The sequence below is a fragment of the Dipodomys merriami genome, unplaced genomic scaffold (assembly GCF_024711535.1).
Source record: "Dipodomys merriami isolate MVZ:Mamm:240054 unplaced genomic scaffold, mDipMer1.0.p SCAF_29, whole genome shotgun sequence".
Taxonomy (NCBI): domain Eukaryota; kingdom Metazoa; phylum Chordata; class Mammalia; order Rodentia; family Heteromyidae; genus Dipodomys; species Dipodomys merriami.
The window spans coordinates 8,582,490-8,592,642 of record NW_027204381.1 but is presented as its reverse complement, the minus strand read 5'-3'; the positions used below and the strand labels follow the sequence as shown (position 1 = coordinate 8,592,642).

At 38.4% G+C, this 10,153-nt stretch overlaps 1 long non-coding RNA gene across 1 annotated transcript; it reads right to left on the bottom strand.

Annotated features, from left to right (window-relative positions):
- Positions 1-403: 403 nt before the first annotated feature.
- LOC138838890 (uncharacterized) lies at positions 404-7,650 on the bottom strand. Its single transcript, XR_011375780.1, has 3 exons — positions 7,520-7,650; positions 1,784-1,905; positions 404-654 (listed from the first exon to the last, which is right to left on the bottom strand). It is a non-coding gene; the product is annotated as an uncharacterized lncRNA (long non-coding RNA).
- Between the last annotated feature and the right edge of the window lie 2,503 nt (positions 7,651-10,153).

Here is a 10,153-nt window from a genome sequence, read left to right as displayed (position 1 = left end):
CTGTTCCAACTTGCCTTTGACTTGAGGACTCAGCAAACACTGACAAGGTTGACAAACCAAGGCAGGCTTGATTTACCAAACACTCCTCTGTCCTAGGGAGAAATTAAACATTGTAAATCACTGGGGAATGTCAGAGGTTCCAAAGTACTTATAAACAATATAGGTTGGCCTTGCTCTTGTCTCCACAGAGAGTGGATTTCCAGTGGGCAGCATGCCCTCTTAAGTGCTAAGAGGGAGAGGAAGTGCTTCTGTGCATTCACCAGGAGGTGAGTCTGACTGAGTGGCACACTCAGTGGAGGCCCTCTTCCTGGCTGGAATCTTGAGGTCACTAAAGGACTTCATAATAGATCCTATGCTCTTTTACCTGGCTTCAGCAGAGTTTCCATTGCACAAAGGGCCATGGTATGAGGAGGGATGACAAGTTCAGTTTTCACATTCTGGCCTGAACAGCACCAACACTAGAGTTAGTCTGATCTTTCTCCAGATGGCTTGCTCAATGAGTGTTCCCCACGGAACTGTACTATACTATACTATACACTGGACTGTACATTTTTCTTCTCTACAGAAGAGGACTCTAGGGATGACACTATTAGGAGCAGAAGCTGCTGAATGTGTCTTAAAGCTGAGCTTCCATGAACCATGTGATCATCTGACCTGAAATGAAAAAATTAATTAAAAATTACATATTTTGTTATAAAGAAAATAATCTTCTAGCCTTTATGAGCATGAAATCTGAGATGTTTACATTATTTGTACTCAGTTACTCCAGTTATATTTTGTGGCTTTTTTGCTTAATTTTATTATTCTAGACTATTCTGTTAGCACATTATCTTTGGGAATTAAAAATATATACATTGTAAACCTTCCTACTCAGGAGGCTGAGATCTGAGGATTGAAGTTGGAAGCCAGCCCAGGCAGAAAACTCCCCATGAGACTCTCATCTCCAACTAACCACTCAAAAACCAGAAGTGGCACTGTGGCTCAAGTGGCAGAGAGCTAGCCTTGAGCACAAATAGACTCAGAGTCAGTACCCAAGTTCAAGTTCTACAACTGACAAAAATAAAAATATACACATTGTCACTATTCATTTAGTTAAAATGTACTTATATGTTTGTGTATATAATTTGTTGGGACTTTGGATATGAAGTGGATAGAGTTGGTTGATAATATTGGTCCTGCTAGTTGTTCCTAAGTCTTTTTGGGCTTGAGAACAAATGTCATCATTTGAGACTTAGCCCTAATTATATGTCTAAAAAGGATCCAACTGAACCTAAACCATGGGGATTCCTGTAGCATGAGAGCGAATTTTTACTTCTCTGCATATTTAAATTTCCTGTAAAACAAAGGTTGGACCTAGATGATGGAGGTTTAATTCTGCTGGCTTTCATTCTAGTCCCAGCAGACTCAGTTTTCTCCTATCACTACAGCCCAAGAGTGAGTTTTTTTATGCTTCTTGGCCTCATGGTCTCCTGCCAAGTAAGACAAACTCATTGTATACCCCCTACTTTCCAAGCAAGTAGACAAAGAATCTCAACATGTCAGGTAGGAAATGGAATTCCTTCTTTCCTTCCTAAAAAAGCACTGAGGCCCAGTCAAAGCTTTTTGAAAATTATTCATTAGTATTGTTTATTAATTAAAGTTCAGTATTTAAATCAGAGTTCTGTCAGTCTATTTGGCTGCTATAGCAAAATATCACAATCTAGATGGCATATCAACAACATACAATTATATATATAATATATTTATAAGATATATTGGAAGCTCCACCCACTCTTGTACTCACACAAGTGGACATTTCTTCTCTTGAGAGGAGGAAACTGAAGAAGAGAAACAGAGGATTGGTAAGGTCAACCAGGACCTCAGCCTTGCATAGGAGGGCTCCTGCTACATGCCTTCATGGGAAACCTGTTAAGTTTACAGAGAATTATAACAGGAAAGCTTATGGTAAGCATCTTAATATCTTAGCTTTGGAAGATGATGTGAGCTGGATCAATTCTGATTAAGCCTGGAACCATGCTTTGCCTTTAACAGTTAAATACACGAATTATGAACCAAATCAAGAAAATAAGCAGATACAGCACCTTCCTACTAAGAGATAGAGTCTAACTTTAAACAGTACAAATGTAACATGAGAAAATACCTACTGAGCCAGGGTGCTGGTGGCTCACGCCTGTAATCCTAGCTATTCAGGAGGCTGAAATCTGAGGATCATAGTTCAAAACCAACCTAGGCAGGAAATCACATTTCTCTTATCTCCAATAAACTACTCAGAAAAAGCTGGAAGTATCGCTGTGGCTCAAGTGGTTGAGTGCTAGCCTTGAGCAAAAAGAACCTCAGGGACAGCACTCAGGAGTGCTGCACCATTTTATGTTGTTTTTTTTTTTCCTATTTTTTTGTCGGTCCTGGGACTTGAACTCTGGGCACTATCCCTTAGCTCTTCAGCTCAAGGAAAGTGCTCTACCACTTAATGCCACAGTGCCACTTCCAGTTTTATGGTGGTTTCTTGGAGATAAAAGTCTCACAGAATTTCATGCCTGGGCTGGTTTTGAACCATGATCCTCAGCTCTCAGCCTCCTGAGTAGCTAGGATTACAGGTGTGAGCCACTGGCACACGGCTCCATTTTATCTTTAAGATTTCCTTTTAGTTTGCGAACATAATTTATATGATTACAGTTGAAGTGAACAAGGTGTGTGTGTGTGTGTGTGTGTGTGTGTGTGTGTGTGTGTGTGTGTGTGTGTGTGTTTGCATGTATGGGTGCTAGTCCTGAGGTTTGAACTCAGGGCCTGGATTCTGTCTCCTTGTCTTTGGTGATTTTTCACTTTCATTGAAGCTTGTTACCCACTGATAAACAATCAAGGCCTTTCTCCCCTAGTTCTGTGGTCACCAGCAATTCTGGTGCTTTCTTCTGCAGTTCATGATTGAATTTGTAGGAGTTCTTACGTTCACAACTATCCTTTTCATTCAAGGCTGGTGTGTTACCACTTGAACCATAGTTCTACTTCTAGGCTCTTGGTAGTTAATTGGAGATAAGAGTCTCACAAACTTTCCCACCCAGGCTGGCTTCAAACTGCAATCCTCAGATCTCAGCTTCCTGATTAGCACAAATTACAGGCATGAGCCACTGGTGCCCAATGTGAACAAGTAATTTTACTGAGCTTTGTTCCATTAAGTTTCAGTTCCTAATTTATATAATTTTCTCCCATTGCTCATTTTTCCTCTTTGTTCTTTTAGATAATTCCTAGGGAACATATTCTGATATATAGCATTTTCTCCTTGATAAGTTCCTTGGTGGAATTATTGGGCTAGAAATAATAAATCCTTTTATGGATTACAATGCATATAATGAGATTGCTATTTCTAGTGAACTGAAGGAAAGAATGATATAGACCTTGACTGTATTGCTCCTAATATTAAATTAAATATCCCAATAACAAATACAACATAAGTAAAGTTTCTAACTTCCAAAATGTCTCCAAGTAGTTTATATCATCCAAGAGAAATGTTATCGACTCAACCTCAAGTCCACTTAATGTTGAGTTACATAGTTTACTTAATCTTGGCTACCTAGCAATTTAGGCAAATTAATTCGGTCCCAGTTTCAAATTATTTATAGTGTTCAACTGAATTCTTTATATTTTCTAACTCTTCCAATACCTCCATAACATAAAAATTTAAGGTAAGACTTTAGGATGCTAAGTTTTTTGGTTTTTTTTTTCCACAAAAGACTGTGAAGGTGAATTTTAACTGGATATTGCTGACACTGTGAAGGCAACATCTGGACATGTATTACTTTGTCTTTTGGCTTGTTATCTATATTTTCAATAAATAAATAAGATTTAATGGCTCTTTGCCGTTGGTGATTATCAGTTTTATTGTAGCTGGTCACCCACTGATAAACAATCAAGGCCTTTCTCCCCTAGTTCTGTGGTCACCAGCAATTCTGGTGCTTTCTTCTGCAGTTCATGATTGAATTTGTAGAAGGTGTTGTTATATTCACAACTATCCTTAAATCGAAGCCATTTCTCCATAAACACTCCATCTAAGCTTCTGATCATACTGCTCTCTGAAACTGCTCCAGCAATGAGCAATGAAGATTTTGACCTAAACAGAACATCCTGATCCTAAAGGCAATTCACAAGGAAGAATTCCAGAGGCGTTTAGCATGAGGTAACTTTTATAGAAAACTGAATGTGGATCACTACATTCCAATATGCTTGTGGCGGGAAAGATGTACCTTTTTCTTTCTTTCTTTCCTTTTTCTTTTGGCCAGTCCTGAGGCTTGAATTCAGGGCCTGTTCCTGAGTTTCTCCGTGCTCAAGACTAGTGCTCTATCACTTAGCCACAGCTTTACTTCTGCCTTTTTCTCAGTAGTTTATTGGAGATAAGAATCTCATGGACTTTCCTGCCTTGGCTGGCATTGAACAGCAATCCTTAGATCTCAGCCTTCTGAGTAGCCAGGATTACAGGTGTGATTACTGGTGCTCGGTAAGATGCACCTTTTAAAGTTCTATATGCTCATACTCCATCAGAATCTTTTTTAAATGGAAAGAATGTCTATCCATTAGTGGATTGAATTCCATTGCACTGCAAAAGAATTATTTCTGGACTCCATATCAGCCTAATGATATATGTTATTGAATCTGGCTACTATTCTGGAGTAGGAACATGGAATTCCTGAGACTACAACTATGTAATAGGTGTTACATGAGTGCAAATAAATGTGGAGCTGTCCATTTTAATATCATATATATGCATATATATACACACACAGACATGTAGATTTATATGGCATCAGATTAGGATACAAAGTGTTATCTATTACTTATGAAACAGCAGCAACAGTTCAAAAGAGAAAACCAAATGACCTTTTTATTTTCAGCATTTCTACTGACAAGCAAACATCTGTGGTATTATTTCTTAGAACATCACAAATTCTTGTTTCCTTAAAGATCTATTCAGATCAGAATGTATCCAAAGATTTCCTGACAGAGTATAATTTCATTATTCGAATAGATAATTGTGATAAAGTAAATAAAATTCATCACAAGATGATAGTAGTTTAAATAATTATTATTAAACTCTTGTTGTTGACTTCTCCAATTTCCTGTTTGATGTCATGTGTGTGTGTGTGTGTGTGTGTGTGTGTCTGTGTGTCTGTGTGTGTGTGCACAGATATATAATTGCATTTAGCTAATTGTGGCATGTTTAGTGATTTTCTATAAAAACTAGTCTGGCAGGTGTTTGTAATGAATATGGCTCACTTTCTACTGGAAACTCTGATTCAGTTTACATCATTTTGACTTATAGCACCTTTTCCAGGAATGTAATGCAAGAGTACAGCATTGCTCTGGTGTTTCCCAGGTCTGTAGAGGCCTGTTGGCTTTTAATGGGTTATGTGTAGGACACAAGGATGTGACTCATTTATACACTTCATAGTCATAAAAAAAGCAATGAAAACAGCTCAGCTGCAGTCATAATGCTCATTGCTTATACTGAATGTGTAGCACCATTTAGTTTTTGTGATTTTATATGGAAATGGAAAAGGGTTCCCTGTGAACAAAGTACCTATTACACTGAATGTCATCAACGGAACTTCTTTAGTGAGCATAGGATAAGTGTGTAGAATTATTTATTACTACAGAACATCTCTGCCATATCCTCTTAATGTGTCCTGTTTTGTAGAACACAAGTCAGAGAATTCTGTTCACTGTGAAGTTCCAAGAGCAATCATCTAACCAGAGGCATTCACATGAGGAACAAGGAAGAGAAGGCAAGCTCAACATTCCTCTAGAGGCAGCTGAAGGTAGATTCTCAGAGAGATATGGGATCAACAGTAGCTTTCTGAGATGTAGCTATATTGTGCTACAGGCTGAGGCCAGGTGGCAGAATCTTACAGATTCGTACATTCTCCCAGGTAAGCTGGAGATGCATATGATATTCAATAATGGGCTGAAAGTATTAGTAATGTTTTCCTCAGCCTTCCCCTTCTGATTTTTGCAGAAGACTTTAGCAACCTTTTACTAACACCCTTGCCACTTGGAAATTCTGTTTTTTGATAACATCCTAACTGAGGTAATAAGTAATTATCAAAAAATATCAATACAGAACTAGAAAATGATTAATTGAAATAAATTACCCAGGGCTTATATCTACCATAAAAACAAGATTGTTAAAGACTGATCAAATAGAAAATTAAAAAGAATAAATCAATTAACCATAAACAAATGTATTAAATATATGCTCATATAAAGTATTTATTCCAATACTTATGTATAAAATATGTGGATATATAAAATATGCACATAAATATATGTTCTATATAAATGTAATATAAATTTATTAAAGATATAGTGCTAATTTATATTAAATATTGTAATATCAGTAGTCTCAAGATGCTACTAAAAAATTTCACTTGAGATATAGCTTTGCCTAGGGTCATTGAAAATGCTAAAACCAGGCCAGATGCTAGTGATGCACATCTACCATCCTAGCTACTCAGGAGGCTGAGATCTGAGGATTTGGGTTCAAAGTCAACACTAGGCAGGAAATTCTATGAGACGCTTATCTCCAATTAACTAGCAGAAAATTTCGTGTGGCTTAAGTGGTAGAGCACAAGCCTTGAGTGAAAAAGCCAAGTGAGAGTATAAGGCCCTAAATTCAAGCTCCAGTTCCAGCACAAATGAAAACAAGCAAGCAAGTAGATAAATGAAAATGTTCATACCACAAGTGTAGTGCAAGATCTATAACACAAACACTAAGCTTCTAGAATTCTAGGTTCAGTAGCACTGACCAGAACCTGGCATGCAGGTGGAACAAACAAGAAACAAGAACTGGAGAAGACACCACATACAGAGCTGGAAACACAGAAAAGCACAAGTTGATCCATTCTATTTGTTCCTGCAACACATATTTTTGAACAGCTACCCTGCCCCAAGAACTATGTTAAATGTGGTGATGCAACATTGAACAAAATGGACAGGGTCAGAGATCTTAAGTCTTTAGAGTCTACTTGGAGACATAGACCAATAAAGAGCCAGAGAAAATCAAGTAGGAGGTGGATCTTATCCAGATGTAGAGGATAGGAAAGTCTTTCAGAGAATATGAACTCTAAGCTGAGAGGTTAGAAGTAGAGAATATGGAGGCTGTCTCCATTTTGTACAAGGACCCAGAGGACAGAGGCTCAGAGTCTGTTTCGGTAAGCACTCCACTGTGGGGTGGTAGTAGAAGCACGAAGGAGCAATTGTAGGGTTTTAAGTAGCTGACTGACATCAGATTTATTATTTTAAACCATCCCTCTGGCCAAAGAATCAAGAATGGGTGGGCAGGGACAGAACAACTCAGGGGCTGTTGTAATGGTTCATAGCATGGACTTTGACTCTCACAGTGAGGATGGAGCAAAGCTAGCAGCTCGAAAGGTTGAATGTTGTACAACAGGCAAAGGGTTAGAGAGTGGGAGGAGTCAAGCAGGAATGGTTTAATGCATGAGAAACTGAAGCTTAGAGGGATTAAAGAACTCACCTAAGGTTACACAGCTGGGAGGCAGTGAAGTCAGGACTCAAACTTGCGTTCATCTGACATGGAGTTTTTGCCCTGGAACCCTACATTTTATGGGCGACAAATCAGAAGATGGTCACAGATGTTCAGCTCTTACAAAAGATTTACGTGAGGTCCTTGTGTTGCATAAGCTCGCTGTTTTTTGTTGTTGATTTTTGTTGTTCATTTGGCAAGTGGTTCTTCTAGTCTCTCCTTGTCTTTACCATAGTGAGATACTTATCATTTTCCTTGTTGACTGAACTTATTTCCATAAGCTTTCCCTCCACACATGTAATGCGAATGTTGTTGTCATGACAGGAAAAGGAAAAGAGGATGAAGATGATTTTTCTCCCTTGACTAAAACTTGAGTTCCAATTTAAAGTAAAACCAAATGGCATGCTTTACTTTCTGAAGTATATAAATCTGTCACTCTGAAAGTTTTAGAAGAAAAAAAAACCCAAACCCACAGCCAGCTGGTGCATTTTGACTGCCAAAGTGACTAAGGTAATGGGAAAGCTGTAAAAGAATTATCCTATATCGCCTCCAAACACCTCCTCTCCTATTGCAGTTGAGATCTATTAAACAAGCCCAGAATAGTTGGAAACAAGTTCTGACTTGCCCAGTGTTTTAACTCCTGTTTATTTGATGATGAATCTCAAGTCTCCTTGTCCAGAATAAACCCCTTCATGATCCCTAGACATTGTAGACATTCTAGAATATTCCAGCAAAAATGCCCAGTCTCCTTGAATTGTATGTGTTCTCACAATCTCAACTAAATTCGTTGACATCTCCATCTTCCTACATCCCAATGTCTTAATCAACCAACTCTACAAGACTAAGGCCTTGAGAACCTATTCCAGATTCCTTTCTTATTCCTGATAGCTACTCAACCATGAAACCCTGGTTTCATGCTACATTCTAAAAGACCTCTCTAATCTTTTCTTTTCACTATGGCTGCCATAGTACAGGACAGTGATTCTAAATTCTGATAGATATTGACTCTTGTGATGCAGAAAAAAAAACTAATTCCAAAATTTTGGTGATTCACTTATTTTTTTTTTCTGTTATTATTTAACTAGCACTGATGTTTGAACTCTGGGCCTTGTGCTTGCTCAGCTGGTACTTTACCACTCCAGGCATGCTTCCAGTCCAACTTGTTGCTAGTTATTTTGGAAATGGGGGTCTTATGATTTTTTCTGCCCAGAAAAATCCTCCAGATCTCAGATTCCTGAATAGCTAGGATATAGATGTGAGCAACATAAACATGAATTATAGTGTCTAATCATTTTGATCTTTGTTTAGAAAGTTATTTATTTCAGGTGTTAGAAAAAAGTCACACTGATGTTTGTTGAAGTGGTTGACTAAAGATATATTTTATGCCATTGGGTTTATTCAGTTGTGGGGCTTGAGCCCTGGGCCTGGGAGCTGTCCCTCAGCTCTTCAGCTCAAGGCAAGCACTCTACCACTTGAGCTACAGTACCACATCCTAAAGATGTATTTTGAAACATCTTTAACTTGGGTGAAAGGAAACGTGATTTCAAATAAATTCTCTCCCTTTTCATCAATGAAAATATTTTGTCTGACTGCTATTGTCAGGAGACTGCTCAGTCATGAACCATGCCGACTGAAAGAAAGGTCCATCATTGACCATCCTTTTTGTCCTTCCCATGGGCTTTTGCCTCTTTCTTCTGGTGGTGCTGTGTGCAGTAATTGTAAGGTTGCAGTGATCATGACCTAAAAGATTTCAAGACGTGACTAGAAGTGCTACCAAATTGTGAATGGTAAATTTCACATGACCATAACTTATGCTGTCATTCACACTCTGCTTACTCTAGATAATCTTGCACTTATTCCTGTGAATGATGTACAAGAGCAACTTTTTAGAGTCATTAGGAATCAGTTTTCATGGTCAACATGATAAATGATGCATTGCCAGGAGCAATCATGTAACTCACATTTAGTTAATTAAATGGCTTTAGGACTACACAGGCAAGGAAATCAATGATGTTTCAATATAAACCAGTTCCAGAGAGTTCAGCATGCATTAGAAATCAGTTTACAATGGAATTCTATGCCTCAATCAGAAAGAATGACATTGCCCCATTTGTTAGGAAATGAAAAGGCTTAGAAAAAATTATATTAAGTGAAGTAAGCCAGGCCCAAAGAAACAACTTTGGTGCGGGGCGGGGGGAGGGGGAGCCGGGAGGATTAGGTGGGGGGGGGCGGGAGAGGGGAGGATGGGAAGGGATGGGAAGGGGAAACAAAGGAGGAGGCTACAATGCTTGATAAGAAATGTACTCATTATCTTGCCCATGTAATTGCAACCCCTCTGTACAGTATTTTCACAATAAAAAGAAGAAAACAGTTTACATATGAGTATGAATTTTGCAATACATTCTAAACTGTTTATGGAGGCAATAACTCTGTAAAATGTATCTGCACAGGATCCCTTAAGGGTGGCTGTGTTCCCAGCTTCTCTCTTCTAGGTACTATTTTGATGATTTTCCCTGTTGGTCTCGGAATGGATTCTGAAGATGTGCTACCAGGAATATAGAATGTAAGCTTAGATCAATCCAAACTGATTGATATTAGAGCAGTCACCTGGGATTCTAGATGAAA